Below are 19920 nucleotides of genomic sequence, written 5' to 3'. Positions count from 1 at the left end.
TTACTTAATAGAACACAGATAAGCACAGAGAGGATCTGAAGAGGTATCAAGAACAGACCTTGCCCTAAAAGTGCTTATCATCTGTTCAGGACACAAATACATACTTGAGGATTTCCATACAATCATGATGCAATATTGAGTACCATAAAACCATGAAGTCTCACATTTATAGAGGATCTTAACAGTGGTCTGGTCCAACCCAATGAGATGATTAATGCCACATAAGGGATAGAGACTTTATGAGCAGAAAAGATCATTGACTGAGGATTGTAGTGTTTTCTGAGGTTCCAGCCTGAGAGATCAGGAGAGTAATGGTACCCTTGAAAGAGGCACAGAAGTTTAGGTTGCCTATTCTCCATTTGCTCCCAGATTCATTCCCATACCTTTTGCTGACCCCACAGATGGATTTATCCAGCCTCTGCTAACCTCTGGCTTCAACCAATGGGAGGCACCAGTATGAGATTGAAGGGTGGAAACAAATTAAATTTGGGATATTTCTTTTCTGCTCCCTCACTGCCTGGCTGCATCCCTTCTCACGGTGGCTGCATTTCTTATCAATCTACTACTATATCTCCTATCAGACAGCACCCTCCCCCCACTCCAGCTCTCACAGATTCTGATTAAGTCTATTTCCTTAAAGACATTGTTAAATATTTCATTTCCTTTTAGACATTTCCTTAAAAATATTATAATCTCGTATGGAATAAAATGTAGAAGGAGAAGAGCAGAGCACATAGATCTAGTCAATGGATTAGACCACTTAGAGAGGGCAGGAGGAGGACTAGTACCCAAAAAAGAGAGTGATCAAAGAAGAATCAGGGAAGTATTCTGTTCTGAACACCAAAGTAAGACAACATTTCAAGAAGGGGTTAATGGGGGCTCCTGACTGGCTCAGTCAGTTAAGCAGCTGACTCTGGTTTCAGCTCATGATCTCATGCATCGGTGAGATCGAACCCTGCATCAGGCTCTGCACTCAGTAGGGAGTCTGCTTGTAAGATTCTCTCTCCCTGTTACTGCACCCCCCTAATAAATATATATTTTAAAAAAAGAGAAAGGTTTAACGAAGACTCTATCAAATACTGCAGTAGTGTCAAGGAGGGGACAAATTTAAAAACACTACTGGATCTGTTAGGACTCATTATCTCAGTGGAATTTCATTATTTCAGGGGCAGTTTTAATAAGAGTAAGAATAGCAATTAGGTTGTTAAAGGTTAGAGAAGGAACTCAATTTAAAAATGGGCAAAGGGAGGGCACCTGAATGGCTCAGTTGGTAGAGCATGTGACTCTTGATCTGAGGTTTATGAGTTTAGGACCCACATTGGGCAGGAGAGCTTACTTAAATAAATAGATAGATAGATAGATAGATAGATAGATAAATAATGGACAAAGGGCTTAAATAGAAATTTCACCAAAAACGGGTGCCTGGCTGACTCAGCTGGCAGTGTGTACAACTCTTGATCTCGGGATCATGAGTTTGAGCCCAACAGTGGGCACGGAGTCTATGTAAAAATTAAAATTCACCAGAGATAAAATACAAATGGCTAATAATGTTGGGAAAAGATGCTAACATCATTGGTCATCAGGGAAACCCAAAAAAATGCATATCAAAACTACACTGATTATAATTAAAATGACAAGACAATGCCAAGTGTTGGAAAGGATGAGAAGAAACTGGAAACTTCCCGCTTTGTTGGTGGGAATGTAAAATGGTACAGCCACTTTGGAAAATGGCTTGGCAGTTTCTTAAAAAGTTAACTACACTGACCATATGACCTAGTAATTTCATTCCTCTGTATTTACCCAAGAGAAGTGAAAACATAGGTCCACTCAAAGACATGTATGTAATTGACTGTTCATAGCAGTATTACACATGATAGTCCCAAACTAAAAACCTTTTAAACATCCATCAACCAGTGAATGGATAAACAAAATGTGGTAGGCATACAATGGACTACTACCTTTCAGCAGTGAAAATGAATGAACCACTGATACATGTTATAACATAACGTCTAAACATCATGCTCAGTGACAGAAGTGAGACACAAGGACTAGATATCACTGATATTGTATGATTCCATTCCATTTTCTAGAAATCTCTAGAAAAGACAAATTTAGAGAGATGAAAAGCAGATTGGTGGCTGCCTAGGGTTGAAGGTGGGTGTGCGAATTAACTGCAAATGGGTACAAGAAATGGAAATATTCTAAATTTTTTTGAAAGATTTTATTCATTTATTTGACAGAGAGAGTGAGAGATCACAAGCAATGGGGAGCAGCAGAAGAAGAGGGAGAAGCGGGCCCCCAGCTGAGCAGGGACTTGATCCCAGGACCCTGAGATCATGAACTGAGCTGAAAGCAGACGCTTAATGGACTGAGCTACCCAGGCGTCCCAGAAATATTGTAAATTTGTACCAGAAATATTCTAAATTCTGTGTTATGATGATAGTAGAATCACCCTACAAACTTACTAAAATCATTGTTGGACCTGTGGTATGTAAATTATTTTATGGTATGTAAATTTTTATGGTATGTAAATTATACATTGATCCATTTGGTTTCTTTAACAAGTTAAATAGGAAAGATTCAAGGAAATTGAGGAAAAGGAATTAAGGCAATGAGTGGAAATAGAAACAAAAACGTTATTCCATGATTGCTCAACAGACGCAGAGGCTTTGACCATGACTTTTTTTTTTTAAATTTTATTTTTTATAAACATATATTTTTTCCCCCAGGGGTACAGGTCTGTGAATCTCCAGGTTTACACATTTCACAGCACTCACCATAGCACATACCCTACCCAATGTCCATAACCCCACCCCCCTCTCCCAACCCCCCTCCCCCCAGCAACCCTCAGTTTGTTTTGTGAGATTAAGAGTCACTTATGGTTTGTCTCCCTCCCAATCCCAACTTGTTTCATTTACTCTTCTCCTACCCCATTAACCCCCCATGTTGCATCTCCTCTCCCTCATATCAGGGAGATCATATGATAGTTGTCTTTCTCTGATTGACTTATTTCGCTAAGCATGATACCCTCTAGTTCCATCCACGTTGTCGCAAATGGCAAGATTTCATTTCTTTTGATGGCTGCATAGTATTCCATTGTATATATATACCACATCTTCTTTATTGACCATGACTTTTTATTTGAGATAAATGTCTTAATATGAAAGCATGTTTCTAGTTTAACTAGAGAAAAATTCTCTAATTAAGTAGCAGTGAATTGCACATTGTATAGTGAAAAGAAAGCTAGAAGAATGATTTTACCTGTAGAAACTAGATCAGTAGAACATGAGATGGGAAATGTAAAACTAATCTTAACCTTATTTGAATTGCAATTTTAGTGCCATTGCTTTAGACATTTTATGGATTTATTTATTTTAAAGCAGACTCCCTGCCCAACGTGGGGCTCTAACTCACAACCCCAAGATCAAGAGTTGCATGCTCTACCAACTGAGCCAGCTAGGTATCCCTAATGCCATTTCTTTAAATTAAGAACTCAGGGGTGCCTGGGTGGCTCAGTTGGTTAAGTGTCTGCCTTTGGCTCAGGTCATGATCCCAGGGTCCTGGGGTCAAGTCCACAATCAGGGTCCCTGCTCAGCGGGGAGTCTGCTTCTCCCTCTGCCCCTCCTCCCACTCGTTCTCTCAATCTCTCTCTCTCAAATAAAATCTGAAATAAATAAATAAAATCAGGAAGAAAGAAAGAAAGGAAGGAAGGAAGAAAGAATGGAAGGAAGGAAGAAAGAAAGAAAGAAAACTATAAACCAGTAAGAAAAATCATGGAGATCAGAAAATCCCAAAGGCTTGGAGATCAGGAAATTGATCACTCATCAACTGTTCGGAAAGCTGAACAAAGAGATTTTAGGCTGACTGTGTGGGAAGAACGCCCCAAACCTCAGCCCAACTGAGCTGCCAAGGGGGCTGCCAACTCTGCCACAGTTAGGAAGAACAGGGGCAGGACTTTTTTTTTTTTTTTTTTTTTTTTTTTGCAGATGGGGGAAGTCACTTCCAGGTGTGCTGGCTTCAGGACGGACACCACGTCCCATTCATCTCATTAGCAAAAACAGGTACCCTTTGCCCTGCCTCTCTCCCCCCCTGTCTCTCCCAGAGTAAAACCTTCTGTGAATTCATTTGATCAGGATGATCTAAATCACATCTGGAACCCTGCTTTCATGGATGTGCCAGGTATCAATTGTTGCTTCTCAGTTCTAAATTCACCTCTCATCACCAACTCTCTGATACCTGACTGGACTCGGGCTTTCACCTTTGTTAAAGGAGAGAAGAAGGGAGTTGGGGGAAATCGGAGGGGGAGACGAACCATGAGAGACTGCGGACTCTGAAAAACAATCTGAGGGTTTTGGAGGGGCGGGGGGTGGGAGGTTGGGTGAGCCTGGTAGTGGGTATTATGGAGGGCATGTAATGCATGGAGCACTAGGTGTGGTTCATAAACAATGAATTCTGGAACACTGAAAAGAAATTTAAAAAATAAATAAAAATTGAAAAAAAATGATGTCAACATGAGCCAGCAGAGGGCGCTAGAGAGATTTTTGCAGGAAGAAGAGGGCTCTTGGTTTTTCCTCACGTGCTGCATGGTGGGTTAGCCTACCAATAGGAGAAGACATCAGTGATGTTCTGTCCAGCAGGGCACGCCCAGAAAGCACAGATACTGCCTAGGCACAGTATGGAGCCACCTTATCGTGGTTTTCCTGGTGTGCACATTGTGTCCAAGTCCACACCCACAATGGAGACCCAGATCCCAGTGTGCAGTTGCATTCCATGCGGACATTTATGGGATGCAGTAACACTAGTACTTAAAGGGAATTTTGTAGTTTTGAAACATTAATAAAGAACAATAAAGACCGAAAAAAATTGAGCTAAGTAGTAAAGTTGAGAAACTATTTCAAGACCAACAGAGCAAATTCAGATAACAAGAGGAAAGGAAATTACAAAGATAAAGACATAAATCAATAAAATAGAAAACCAGAGAAAAATAGGATGAGCCGAAGAGTAAGTGAAAAAAAAATTAGGAAAAAAACAGAAAATACAAAGAAGTAATACATAAGATGAAGCAAACAGAAAGTAAATCACGGTAAACATTAACAGAGATTTTAAAACCTAGATGATTTGAGTACATTTCTGGAAATACCCCATGCCAAAATTATCCGGGTCCAAATAGTTTTCAAAGTGAGTTCTAGCTCAAAATTTAATTTTGTTCTTCATAACATTCTAGTTTCCTTTAATTCAATTTATCAAAACTTTAAGATCTGTGAGGGGCTTAAACTCACCACCCTCGGATCAAGAGTCATACTCTACTGACTGAGCCAGACAGGCACACCTAATTCATCAAAACTTTAATAGTTGCCAACTCTATACTTGGTGCTTTTATCAGTAAGTACAAAATATATTGAATCATATGATAAATTTTTATCACTTGGCTAATATCAGCAAGGCACAATGCTATGGGTGTGATATAGTTATAAACAAGATAGGAAAGTCTCTTACCTCTCTGATGCCTATATTCTGTGGATGAAACATACAAAAAAACCCACAAGTAAATATCAAATAAATAGAATAAAGTAGGAGAAATTATATTTGTTTATATAGATGATGTATTTGAATTCACCAAAAATAAACAGTGGGCCATGTTATGTTTTGGCTCTTGAAATTCTATCAGAAACAATTAAATTTCTTAATTATTGTTGGGCTGGCAGAAAGAAAGGGCTACTTAAGATGGCGAAAGTTCCCGCCACAAAAACTGAGCTCAGACAGGAGAACAAAGACCCAAGCAGGAATCTGAAACACCACACCACACTCCCCCCAACCCCGCCCCGGGCTCCCATGGACCAATGGGACCCCGACCAGCAGGCGAAATATCCAAATAAGGGAAACTTGCCAAAAGACCCCTGAACTCCCCTCGAGGCCCCTTAAAAGCCCCCTTCTCCCTGCCTTGGGCGCGACTTCCGCCACTCTGCTTTCCAGACTTCGGGGAACCTCGCCCGAGGGTGCCCACCTCCTCCCGGCGCAACTTTCCTGGCTCCCCTTCTCCTGAGCCCTGAAACTTCGCCGGATAGTGCCTCTAATAAATCTTGCCTTGCACCTACTTTGCCTGGTACTGTGTTTATCTCGCCGGAAAAACTTTACATTTTGGTGCCAAAACCCGGGAAGGAGATTGAGCCCCCACCCCAGTGGGGAGGCTCTCTCCTTTCCCTAGCCGGACCGGGACCCACCTTTCTGAATGCCACTTCTGAAGCTGTGGTGAGTTTCCCCTGATTCCGCACTTCCTTCTGGAAAGCCCTGCCCTAATCGCGGCTGCGTCAGGGCGGACCCCGCCAGTCACCAGGTGACCTCCGTGACTCCGAGAGGCTGGGAGACATCCTAACCTCCACGGCAGTCGACACAGTTTTTCCGCAACCCAGTGGTGGACGAGGGGACGCCTTCCTCCAGCCCTCGGGATGCCCGTCAACGAATCGTGGGGACCTCCCAATCCAAATTCGACCCTAAAACATCCCGGGGGTGTTTTAGGCCTGTTGGCCAATCTTAAGTCAGTCCCAATGGCCTCCGGAAGGCACGTTTAATTATCGGATTCTCATGGACCTAAATAACCCCAGCAGACACCAAGGCAGATGGGCCAAGGTCCCTTATGTCAGGATTTCTGAACTGTCGCCCTCGTCTACCCCTCCCCCTACCCTGCCACCCACTGCTCCCAAAGACGCGGACCTCTCCTCCCTGTCTCCCCTCTCTGAACCTCCGGAGAGTTTCACCCACCCACCGACAAGAGGGCCCCGGTTCCTCCTCCACCTTACCGCGATCCCCTACCCCAAGGTCCCTCTCTCCCTACGCCCCCTAACCCCCCTGCTCCAACCACCCCCATTTTGGTCCCTTCCACCCCGACCCCCGTCTCATCCCCTCAACCCCCAAAACCTGAGTTCGCTCCTGATGCGACTCTCCCAACCTCCCTTCACATCTCCACCCGCACTAGGGCTCGAAAACCCTCCCCTGATTTAGTCTGCCCCCTAAGGGAGGTTGCTGGAGTTGAGGGAGTTGTTCGAGTTCATGCACCCTTCTCTCTACAAGACCTTTCCCAAACTGAGAAACGTTTGGGCTCCTTTTCGGCCAATCCTGATAACTATATCAAAGAATTCCAATGTCTGGCCCAAGCCTATGACCTTACCTGGCATGATTTACATGTGGTCCAGACCACCACCCTCACCACAGAGGAGAGGGAACACATCCAGGCTGCTGCCCGGGAGCACGCAGATCAGGTCCATGTCACGGATGCTGCCATGCCAGTTGGAGCCCAGGTGGTCCCAGCTGTAGAACCAGGTTGGGATTATCAGGATGGCCAAGATGGCCGCCGGCGCCACGACCGCATGGTCCAACGTCTCATAGTCGGCGTGCTGGCAGCCTCTAATAAGGCCATTAATTACGACAAGATTAGGGAGATTGTCCAGGCCCCTGAACAAAAACCTCACCATGTTTCTTAACCGATTGACCGAGGCTTTAACCCAGTACACTCGCTTGGACCCCGCCTCTCCTGCAGGGGCCACGGTATTGGCTACTCATTTTATCTCTCAATCAGCGCCGGATATACGGAGAAAGTTAAAAAAGGCTGAGGAGGGCCCTCAGACCCCCATATCTGACTTGGTGAAAATGGCATTTAAGGTCTTTAATTCCCGTGAGGAGGCGGCTGAGCTTAAACGACAAGCCAGACTCCAGCAAAAGGTTCAGTTGCAGACCCAAGCCTTGGTAGCAGCCCTGTGGCCGGCTGGCTCCGGGAGCCAACAGAGAGGGGCAACCAATCGAACCCCCCCCCCCCCGGGGGGGCCTGTTTCAAATGCGGGGCCGAGGGACATTGGGCTCGCCAGTGCCCCAATCCAAAGCCGCCAACTCGGCCTTGCCATCAATGCCATTTGATGGGCCACTGGAAATCTGACTGCCCTAACCTCGGGGTATCTTCAGCGCCTCAACGTGGGGGAGCCCCCGAGACAGTAAGTCCGCCTTTTCAACTGCTCAGATTGGGGGACGACTGACGAAGCCCAGACTCGGCCACCCCTCTCACCCAGGCCAAGCCCAGGGTCACGCTCCAGGTAGCGGGTTAAGTCCATCTCCTTTCTGCTGGACACAGGGGCTACCTATTCTGTTCTGCCTTCCTATTCAGGACTTACTCGAACCTCACCAATTACTGTTATGGGGATCGATGGGACCTCCTCCAATCCTAGGGTGACCCTTCCCCTCACCTGTAGCCTGGGTGGGTTCCCCTTCTCCCACTCGTTCCTAGCGATTCCTTCCTGCCCGGTCCCTCTACTGGGGAGGGACATTCTCCAGAAACTGAGGGCAACTATCTGCCTCTCCCCTTCCTCCCCTCCCCTCGTCTCATCCTACACCTCTCCACTCCCTCGACCCCCGCTCCAGATGACCTACCCACTGTAGATCCTCGGGTGTGGGACACCTCGGAGCCCATCATTGCTTCCCACCTTACCCCGGTTAAAGTACAGCTTAAGGATAACTCCAGGTTTCCCTCTCGAGCTCAATTTCCTATTTCCTTAGCCCACCGCCGGGGCCTGAAACCTATCATAGAATGGCTTAAACGTCAGGGACTCCTGATCCCATCAGTTCCCCCTGTAACACCCCTATCCTCCCAGTACGCAAGCCCTCAGGGGCTTATCGACTGGTACAGGACCTTAGGCTTATCAACGAGGCCTTGGTCCCCCTCCACCCAGTCGTTCCTAACCCCTACACCCTGTTGTCTCGCGTTCCCCCAAACACCTCTCACTTTACAGTACTGGACCTAAAGGATGCCTTTTTCACCGTCCCCTTGCACCGATTCCTATTTTCTTTTTGCCTTCACCTGGGAGGATCCTGACACACACACTTCTGGACAACTAACTTGGACTGTCCTACCCCAGGGGTTCAGGGACAGCCCCCACATTTTCGGCCAGGCCTTGACTACAGACTTACAGCAGTGCATCCTTAAGGCCAGTACTCTACTACAATATATGGATGACCTCCTCCTCTGTAGCCCCTCCCTCTCGGTCTCCCAAGACGACACCTCCGCCCTACTTAACTTCCTGGGGGCCAAGGGATATCGAGTCACCCCCTCTAAGGCCCAGTTGTGTGCCCCTTCAGTTACCTATCTGGGCCTACTTCTGACTCCCACTTCTAGGTCTCTTACTGGGGACTGCATACGACACCTCCAAGAACTCCAACCTCCCCAAACGGCGGATGAAATACTCTCTTTTCTTGGATTGGTTGGGTTCTTCAGACATTGGATTCCAAATTTCTCTATCCTGGCCCGTCCTCTGTACCAGGCGGCTAAAGAGACCCCCCAGGGTCCCCTAACTGATCCCACTTAGATACGCCACTCATTCTCTAAACTGAGGGACCGCCTTACCACTGGGCCAGTCTTAGCCCTACCCGATCTCTCTAAACCATTCCATCTCTACACTGATGAGCGCTCTGGTTCGGCCATCAGCCTCCTAACACAACTGGTGGGGCCTACACATAGGGCTATAGCCTACCTGTCCAAGCAACTGGATGTCACCGCCCAGGGATGGCAGCCCTGCCTCAGGGCCCTAGCGGCAGCCGCTTCTCTTACAAAGGAAGCCCTCAAACTGACCTTAGGGCAGCCCATCACGGTCTCTCTCCCCACCGACTCACGGACCTCCTTAGTCACGGATCCCTGGCCCATCTGACTCCTTCTCGTCTCCAGCTATTCCATCTGCTATTCCTAGAAAACCCGCATATCTCTCTCTCTACCTCCCCCCGCTTAAACCCCGCAACTTTACTGCCTATACCCTCGCCCACCCCGGAACCTGTTCATTCCTGCCTACAACTTATAGAGGACCTCACTCCTCTCCATCCTGGTCTCTCTGATCAACCACTATCCACTATCCAACCACTATCCAACCCTGACCGCGTACTTCGTGGACGGCAGTTCCCTCCTGGCCTCAGATGGCCAAAAACACACTGCTTACGCTGTGGTCACCACGGATGCGGTATTAAAGACGGTTCCCCTCCCCATCGGAACCACCTCCCAGAAGGCTGAACTCGTAGCTCTCACCAGGGCATTACACTTATCGAAGGGACAACGAGTCACCATTTACACTGACTCAAAATATGCCTACCTCATAACTCACACACACTCTACTCTTTGACAAGAACGGGGGTTCCTAAGGACCAAGGGCACCCCTATAGCTAATGGACCCCTCATCTCCAAGTTGCTTGAGGCCCTTAGTCTGCCCTCTGAGGTAGCAGTTGTTCACTGTCGAGGCCACCAAATGGCCAAGGATCTGGTCTCCGTAGGTAACAACCGGGCAGGCTCTGTGGCCAGACAAACGCCCTAAATACCCCTGCGTCTCCTATCCTCTTTCTTAACACCCCTCACCAGCCTTCCTACTCTACAAAGGAAACAAAAGCCCTCCAGGCGCGGGGAGGAATGATTGGAGATAAGGGGTGGATCTACATTCAGGACAGGATTGCCCTGCCTGGCAATCTGGTGCACACCTTAAGTACTGACACCAACCAATCCCTCCATATTGGCCCAAAGGCTCTCCACCAATTTCTTCAGCCATTGTTCTATCATCCTTCCTTATCTAAGGTGATCGAAGTTGTCCACAGGGCTTGTAAAACCTGTTCGGCTTTGAATCCACAAGGAGGAATGAGCGGACCAGGGCCTAACCATCAGCTCCGAGGTCATCAGCCGGGGGAAGACTGGCAACTGGACTTCACTCACATGCCTCGCCATAAAACCTTTCGCTACCTATTAACCTTGGTTGATACGTTCACAGGCTGGATCGAGGCATACCGCACGGCTCGGGAGACAGCGGATGTGGTGGCTACAATACTCATCGAGCACATCATCCCAAGGTTCGGATTGCCCTGGACCCTCCAGTCGGACAACGGACCCGCCTTCATCTCCAGTGTAACCCAACAGGTTGCTGGGAGCCTCAACATAACCTGGAAACTTCACATCCCATACCACCCACAGTCATCGGGTAAGGTAGAAAAGGCCCATGGGCTGCTCAAAGCCCAACTCACCAAACTTACCCTAGAGACCCGCCTTTCCTGGCCCACACTTCTGCCCCTGGCTCTCACCAGACTCCGGGCTATGCCCCGCGGGCCTTAGTACTTAAGCCCATTTGAATTACTATAGGGCAGGCCCTTTCTTATAAATCATAGCCTTCCGGCCATTTCCCCGCCTCTTTTATCCTATCTACCTTAACCTCACTTTCCTCCGAGCTCTCTTAAGGGCCCACACTGACACTGTCATCCCAGCCCCAAGCGACCATGCTTCCGAAGGGGATATACGAGATCAATCTCCAGGGGACCAGGTCCTCCTCAAAAGCTTGCGGCCAGGCTCCTTACAAACCCGGTGGACCGGGCCTCATACGGTCGTCCTTAGCACCCCAACTGCTGCGAAACTGTTGGGGCACTCTGCATAGGTACATATCAACAATCTCAAACGGGGGGCGCCTGGGTGGCTCAGTGGGTTAAAGCCTCTGCCTTCAGCTCAGGTCATGATCTCAGGGTCCTGGGATCGAGCCCCGCATTGGGCTCTCTGCTCTGTGGGGAGCCTGCTTCCTCCTCCCTCTCTCTCTCTCTCTCTCTCTCTCTGCCTGACTCTCTGCCTACTTGTGATCTTGGTCTGTCAAATAAATAAAATAAAATTATTAAAAAAAAAAATCTCAAACGGGCACCCACAGATACTGATTGGACTTCCCAGATGGCAGGCCCCACCAAACTCCACTTGGTTAGGGCCCCTTCTCATATTCCTTCTAATCCAGACAAACCAGGCGGACCCATGTGAGTCTAGCTGCATGAGGGGTTCAGGTACCTCTCGCTATTTTTCAGCCTTTACTTATATGCCTGCAACCTGCTACCGGGGAAAGAAACCAACAACCTGTACGTATGACCAGAAAACCTATTGGGTCTCTGACCTCGTGACAGCCAAACGCGGTATTGCCCCCTGCAACATCTACCCTAGGTCTGGAAAAGTTTGCTGGACCTATCTGGGTCATGTCGGTCTCTCTGACGGCGGGGGGGTCCAGGACCAGGCTAGCCGTGAACGCATTAAAACAGCGGTCATGGACCTGACTAAACGACTCCAAACCCCCAGCTACCCGGTCTATAAGGGCATCAATCTTGGTAGCATCCAAAAAATTCCCTACCACCGAACAACTGACAGTGGCCCTCCTGAACTCTAGTTACAACATATGGCGAAATGTGTCGAAGAACGGTGACAGTGACTGCTGGATTCTGTTTCCCTTTTTCAACATGTTCCAACATTGTAGGGGTACCCCTCCCTATTGACTGGCCACTCCCCAACTCCACAGCCACAAATAATACGGTCCATATCAGCCCCATCGGGGGAAACATACCTATTTAATAATGTGTCCCCCGCCTCCCGCTTACCACCGCAGCTGCCAACATCACTAACTCCTCCCTCCCGTACTGTACTCCTGTACTCCCTCGGGAATATTTCTCTCGTGCCCTCAGGGAACCTATCGCTGCCTGACCGCTAATGACTCCCTAAGCTGTATATTCATTCTACTATCTCCTTCTACCACCATCTACTCTGAATCCCAGCTGCAATCCATCCTATTCCCCTAACACCATGGAGGAAGGGCTGCCTTCCTCCCATTCATAATAGGGGCAGGAGTAGCCACAGGGATAGGAACTTCCATAGACTTTTATTACAAACTCTCCCAAGCCCTGAATGATGACATGGAACGGATTGCTGACTCCCTCACAGCCCTACAGATGCAAGTTACCAGCCTGGCGGCCTTAGCCCTGCAGAACCGACAGGCCTTAGACCTTCTGACCGCCGAAAAAGGGGGGACCTGCCTATACTTAAATGAAGAATGTTGTTACTTTGTTAACCAATCAGGTATAGTTACCTCCAGGATTAAAGAACTCAGGGATCGGATTCAAGCACGGCGGGGAGACACATCTTTCTGGAGCCTGGACCCCTAGGCCTGGGTAACCTGGCTGCTCCCTTTGGCGGGAACTGTATGCATAATCATCCTAGTCTCAGTTGCTCCCTGTCTTTTCCAATGCTTGCAGGGTCGCCTACAAGAACTTGCCCGAGTATCCGTCAATCAACTCCTCCTCCAGCCCTACTCTCGCCTGCCCACTTCCGACTACCCCTATGACGACGCCCCCCCCATCGGCAGGAAGTAGCCGGAACTGAGTCAACGCCCCTGGCACCATTATATAAAGCAAAAGGTCGGAATGTTGGGCTGGCAGAAAGGGCTACTTAAGATGGCGAAAATTCCCGCCACAAAACCTGAGCTCGGACAGGAGAACAAAAGACCCAAGCAGGAATCTGAACCCACTCCCCCATCCCGCCCCGGGCTCCCGTGGACCAATGGCACCCTGACAAGCGGGAATCTGAGAACCCCCACCCTGGGCTCCAGTGGACCAATGGGACCCCGACCAGCAGGCGAAATATCCAAATAAGGGAAACTTGCCAAAAGACCCCTGAACTCCCCTCGAGGCCCCTTAAAAGCCCCCTTCTCCCTGCCTGGGGCGCAACTTCCGCCACTCTGCCTTCCAGAGTCGCGGAACCTCGCCCGAGGGTGCCCACCTCCTCCTGGCGCAACTTTCCTGGCTCCCCTTCTCCTGAGCCCTGAAACTTCGCCGGAGATGCCTCTAATAAATCTTGCCTTGCACCCACTTTGCCTGGTATTGTGTTTATCTCGCTGGAAAAACTTTACAATTATTTTATCCTATTCTCTGTTTTTCAAAAAATTAAAAACTGTCCTGAATTTTTCTTTTATTTTTTTCCTGAATTTTTCTTTTAGAACAAAGAAAGAAAGGATACGTTCACTTAGAACAGGTCTGTGTTTTATGAACATATACCATGTATCCTCAAAGGAGGCAGGGGACAAAAATCAAAAACATGTTTCTTGGCAAGAAGCAAGTTTTTCAAGTCTGAAGCTTAAAAGTAAAAGGATTTCACAAAGTGAACATTTAATCTTTTTTACCTTGAATAAGGGAAGGACTTAGCTAAATACAGATTCATCAGAAGTTATTTTAACTTGGCTTAATCTGTTAGTTAAAGCTCTTTGTTTGTGTTCAATATTCTTATCAGCTCAAGATAAGGCCTTCCAAGTACACCATCTTTATATACGTGTATGTTTTGTAGGCCCAAGGCAAAAGTTTCCACTCTGTTCTGTGCATGACCCTTTCCTTTTATTGTTAATTTTTCATCAAGCCCAAGCCAAAGGAGACTCAAGCAAGGATGGTTGATGTTTTAGGGCCCAATATGTAAAAGCATTCTCCTTGTCTTGAGTTTTGAACCAAATGAGAAAGCCGTGGAAGAATCAGACAGCTAGAAGGACACCTGGGTGGCTCAGTAGGTTAAGCATCTGTCTTCAGCTCAGGTCATGATCCCAGGGTCCTGGGATGGAGTCCCACATCTGGCTCACCGCTCAGTGGGGAGTCTGCATCTTCCTCTCCCCCTCCACTCGTGGCATTGCAGGCGGTCTATCTCTCTGTTTCTCAAATAAATAAAATCTTAAAACAAAAAAAAGAATCAGACAGCTAGAGATCAAAGTGTTAGCTTTAGTACTTAAAGTGTTAGCTTTAGTGCTTAACAAAGTTAATTGGACAATGTTGTTTTACGTCAGTGGACAAGGGGGCACCCAATATTTCATCCCTGAATGAGACAGAGCTTCTAGGTCCTTGCTCAGGCCCTGGCACAGATACTCCCCATGCTTGGCAGAAGGTGGATCAGAACTCTTGTCTCCGGCAGATCAGTTCAATTCCCTTGCAACCTCACTGTCAGGTACATTCCTTCTTTCCTGGGGTAGGGGGAGGGAAGGGAGACCAGGAGTATCAATAAAATGTTGGGGAGGGGAAAGTGTGTCTTGAAATGAAAGACATTACTGAAAACACCTTGAGACATAAGCTCTCTGGTTTTATTCTATCATATGTTACTGTCCAAAACCCCTTTTCTGAAAAATGCACTGAAGACACACCACAGTTTAATCTTTGTCTCAAGTAAACAATCAAAATTTCTGATGATCTCTTGTAGCATTCTAACTGATTTTGATAAGATTCTGCCCATTCCAGGATTTATCCCTTAGGAGTAAGGCATTTACAAGTACACAGGGATGGGGAAAGGAGAGAATAAATCTTGCATAATCGATCTTACCTTGGTTTTAATCTTACCAAAATCCAAACTATTAGTCAATAGTCTGTCACTCTAATTTGTGTATTTCATACTCAAGTGCCAGGTAGGTAGTATCATTGAGGCAGCTAACATAACTGTGTAACTCAGGCTAATATCTTTATTTCTACACATACACAAAACCTCCTCCCCCTTTTATTTGAACCATGCGGCTCTCTCTACCTTCTGTTTACCACTTTTGATAAAGATGTGTGTGCAAAGAAATCTTTCCCACGTGTAAAATAAGCTGTAGTGAAAGGCTATAATAAAGGTTACTGGACTCTGAGCCTCAGGGCTGGGGAAATGAAAGGGAGACATGGACCGTGGTGAGCACATGCTCCGAAAAAAGGAGGCAGGCAGTCCCTGCTTAGCCACAACTGATCACTGTCATGCAAAATGGTGGCCAGAGTGTGGCCAGATTTGTTCATTTATTCAAAATAAACTAGAAATTACAATTAAGGTTTGTCAGTGAAATCTCACAATTTTAAAACATTTTTAAAAACTTGCAGGTCAAATAAAACTTACCTGCATGCCATAGGTTGATCATGTGTGATGTGATTAAATTACTCTTTCTTATGCCCTAGCAAAAGATTGGCTAGTTTTTCTGTTGGTGGTGGTGGGTTTTTTTGTTTGTTTGTTTTTTTAACTCAGAGAGGCTTTTATGATGTTTGAAGTTTTCATCTTATTGTTAAAAAAAAATACTGGGAAAAGAACATACTGAAAAGAAAAAATAAGGGCACCTCGGTGGCTCAGTCTATTAAGCACGGACTCTTGGTTTAGGCTCTGGTCAAGATCTCAGGGTCGTAAGATTGAGCCCCTGTCACGTTCCTGGCTCAGTGCAGAGTCTGCTGGGAGATTCTCTCCCTCTCTCTCTCTCCATCTGCTCTCGTCCACTGCTGTCTCTCTCTCAAATAAAATAAATAAATAAAATCTTTTTTTAAAAAAAGAAAAAAATAGCTTTCTTGATTTTATGATGGATCTTGTGGTTAGAAAATTAGAAAAGTGCACCAGTGAAAAGAACACAGTGATGATTTATCTATTATTTTGGGAATGAGGTGATCCATTTATGCAAAATTCCTGGTTTATCAGAGCCTAAGATATTAAACCCCATTTTCCCCTATTATCGGTAATTGTTCCATTTTGGAAATATATTTAAAATACGTATTGCATGCCCACTCTTCCTCTGGTGTTCCCAGTCTGGAGGACCAGCTCTCAGCGGTCTCTACCACATTCAATCAATCTACCAAGATTACAGGATTTTTTCTCCATTGGTGCCCACAGTTCTTGGTCACCCCACTTCACAAAATGAAGAGGTAAACTGAACAGAGTGGTGGGCAGCAAAGCAAGGTTTATTGAGCAATAGTAAAGTGATAGTACAAAGTTCCCAAAGAGCGAGGTGATCCAAAAGGATTGCGGCTGGAGTTCTTAAATCTAGCAGGTTTTATGGGCTTTGTTGGCCGGCTGCTTTAATCTGATTAACCCTCCCTGTGCCTGTTATCCAATCAGGTTTTTCTCACCTATCTATCTCTTGGGAAAGGGTAAAGGGCTTCTTCCAGGGTGGTGTAAAATCCTTTTAAAGGTGGTTTCATCTTAGCAGTAGGGGCTTGTCCCTGCCTGCTTGCCTTCAAACCATCCTTCATCACCAAATCCTGGCAGTTTACTTTACTAAATATACCTGGGATTCGCTACCTTGTTATTATTCTGACCTTCCTCCCAGCCACTAGTGCCCCTTGCCTGGACGCTCTAGTAGTTTCTCACCTAGGGTTGCCAGACTTGGCAAATAAAAATACAGGGTGCCCAGTTACTTTGAATTTCAGATAAACAACAAATAATTTTTTAGCATAAGTCAGTCCCAGACTGACTTTTAACTTTTAGTTAAAAAATTATTCATTGTTAATCTGAAATCAAAGTTAACTAGGTGTTCTATATTTTATCTGACAGAGCTACTCCCACTGGTATCACTTCAACTTCTTGGGTCACCTCCAATATATTTTCCTCACCACAGTTAATGATTCTTAAAATTCCCACCTAATCATGTCACTTTTTGGTTTTTATTAAAATTTCTTGTTATCTTTAAGATTAAGTGTTCATTTTGATATTTTCAAATTTATTTTATTTTTTTTAAAGATTTTATTTATTTATTTGCCAGAGAGAGAGAGAGAGAGAGAGCACCCACACATGCAAGCAGGGGGAGGGAGCGGCAAGCAGAGGGAGAAGCAGGCTCCCCACTGAGCAAGGAGCCAGATGCAGGACTCAATACCAGGACCCTAGGATCATGACCTGAGCTGAAGGCAGAGGCTTGACTGACCGAACCACCCAAGCATCCCAACTCCTTGTTTTTGTTTTTACTTATATATTTTTTTTATTTTAAAGATTTTATTTATTTATTTGACACAGAGAGAGAGAGAGAGCACAAGCAGGGGAGCAGCAGGCAGAGGGAGAGGGAGAAGCAGGCTCTCCGCCAAGCAAGGAGCCTGATGAGGGACTCAATCCCAGGACCCTGGGATCATGACCCAAGCTGAAGGCACACATATAACCTACTGAGCCACCCAGGCGTCTCTTAAATGATTTTATTTTTAAGCCCACCCACTGTGGGGCTCAAACTCACAACCTTGAGATCAAGAGTCACATACTTTTATGACAGCCAGCTGTGTGCCCCAAGTCCTTTGTTCTTAATATAGCCCTCAAGTCCCTGCCAAACTTTCCGACTCCATCTCATTCCACCTCTCCAGCTTTAGACTAGACCCTTCAACATGCCCATCCTGCCTGGATTGAACTTCCCTTCCCACCCTCCTGTCTTCAGTCCTCAAGTCTTGGTGTCAGCGCCTCCAGGAAGCCTTCCCCGATCTTCTAGGCTAAGTTAGCTCCCCTCACAATACTAACTTAATACATGTTTGTCTTTCTAGAGTGTAAATTCCAGGAATCTCTATTAGGTGCCCGCAGGGGCTGGTAAAATGTCTAGCACAGAGCTTTCGTTGATAAATGATGAATAAATAAGCACTAAACATTTCTTGAAATTTTCTCAAAGATTGGGTTCACCACTCTACCACCCATTATCCTACTGTACTGGAGATACTGGTCTGTTCTTGCCTCTATTTACATTATTGGCCCCAAGATGGTAATTTTTTAAAAAATCAGTTTGACTTCTTTTTTAAAAAGTATTTTTTTCTCTCATTTTTCCTTAATATCATCTGCTAAAGTCACCTCTTCCTTGGGAGAAGAACAAGAAATGAACTCTTAACTTTTTTTCTTTCTCTCATCTGCCAGGAACTGAGACCCCAGACAACAAAATTTGTCAGAATTGTATTTATTAGATTTTGGGAGGACTGAGAGGTTTGTTTAAAGCAAAACTCATGGATTTCGGGTTCCTGGCAGTCTTTTTGTTTTCTTGTTTTTTCTGGCTTTTTTAGGTTGCCAGATTTTTTTTTTTTTAAATATTTTATTTATTGATTTGACAGAGATCACAAGTAGACAGAGAGGCAGGCAGAGAGAGAGAGAGAGAGGGAAGCAGGCTCTCTGCTGAGCAGAGAGCCCGATGCGGGGCTCGATCCCAGGACCTTGAGATCATGACCTGAGCCGAAGGCAGCGGCTTAACCCACTGAGCCACCCAGGCGCCCCAAGTTGCCAGATTTTTGAGATAAATGAGATGCCGTTTGTATATTTTTTTCCCCACTGTTCAGAAGCTGATAGTTTAAATCATTTCCACAAATTTCATGCTGCTAGATTAATCTTCTGGAAGGTATTTAATCAGATCATTCTCATGGTGAGAAGCCTCACTGCTTATTAGAACACAGCTAAATATTCTTAACTTTTCTTATTTTGTAGTTTTTTCTTAACTATTTAACTTTTATTTCTTTTCTTAACGTAAAATATCCCAGGCACTTAAGTGCTTTCGTGCATTATCTTATTTAAACTCCCTAATATCTCTTTTTTTTTTTAAGATTTTATTTATTTATTTGACAGACAGAGATCACAAGTAGGCAGAGAGGCAGGCAGAGAGAGAGAGGAGGAAGCAGGCTCCCCGCTGAGCAGAGAGCCCGATGTGGGGCTCGATCCCAGGACTCTGGGATCATGACCTGAGCTGAAGGCAGAGGCTTTAACCCACTGAGCCACCCAGGCGCCCCCCCACAATATCTCTTTAAGGTAGCTACTTGACATGTATCATTTTATACCCACATTTATTTTACTCATGTTCAAGGACACTGGCTCAGGAGGGAGAGAGCAAGCAAGAGTGAGTTCTCCAGAAAAAAGGGCTTCAACAAAACTTCTGACACCCTTGAAGCTCTCTGGTTGGAGCATAAAGAGGCAGAAGAAAAAAAAAGCAAACAACAAAGCAAACTTTCTCAGACGCAGAGCTTCTAGGTAGGGTCAGGACTAGGGGCCAGGGCTAGCAGAGTGAGGCACTTGCCTTGGGTGCAAAATTTAAGGGAAAGTCCAAAACTCACTAAACAAGATGAATCATATTTTAATGCTTTTTTTTTTAAGATTTTATTTATTTATTTTTCAGAGAGAGAGAGAGAGAGAGAGAGTGCGAGAGCAAGCACAGGCAGACAGATTGGCAGGCAGAGGCAGAGGGAGAAGCAAGCTCCCCGCCGAGCAAGTAGCCCGATGTGGGACTCGATCCCAGGACTGTGGGATCATGACCTGAGCCTAAGGCAGCCGCTTAACCAACTGAGCCACCCAGGCGTCCCATTTTAATGCTATTTTTTTAAAAAAAGACTTTATTTATTTATTTGACAGACAGAGAGAGATCA

Source organism: Lontra canadensis, unplaced genomic scaffold (assembly GCF_010015895.1).
Source record: "Lontra canadensis isolate GAN:19392208 unplaced genomic scaffold, GSC_riverotter_1.0 scaffold150, whole genome shotgun sequence".
Taxonomy (NCBI): domain Eukaryota; kingdom Metazoa; phylum Chordata; class Mammalia; order Carnivora; family Mustelidae; genus Lontra; species Lontra canadensis.
The sequence above is the reverse complement of the archived record's forward strand: the minus strand, read 5'-3'. Positions refer to the sequence as shown.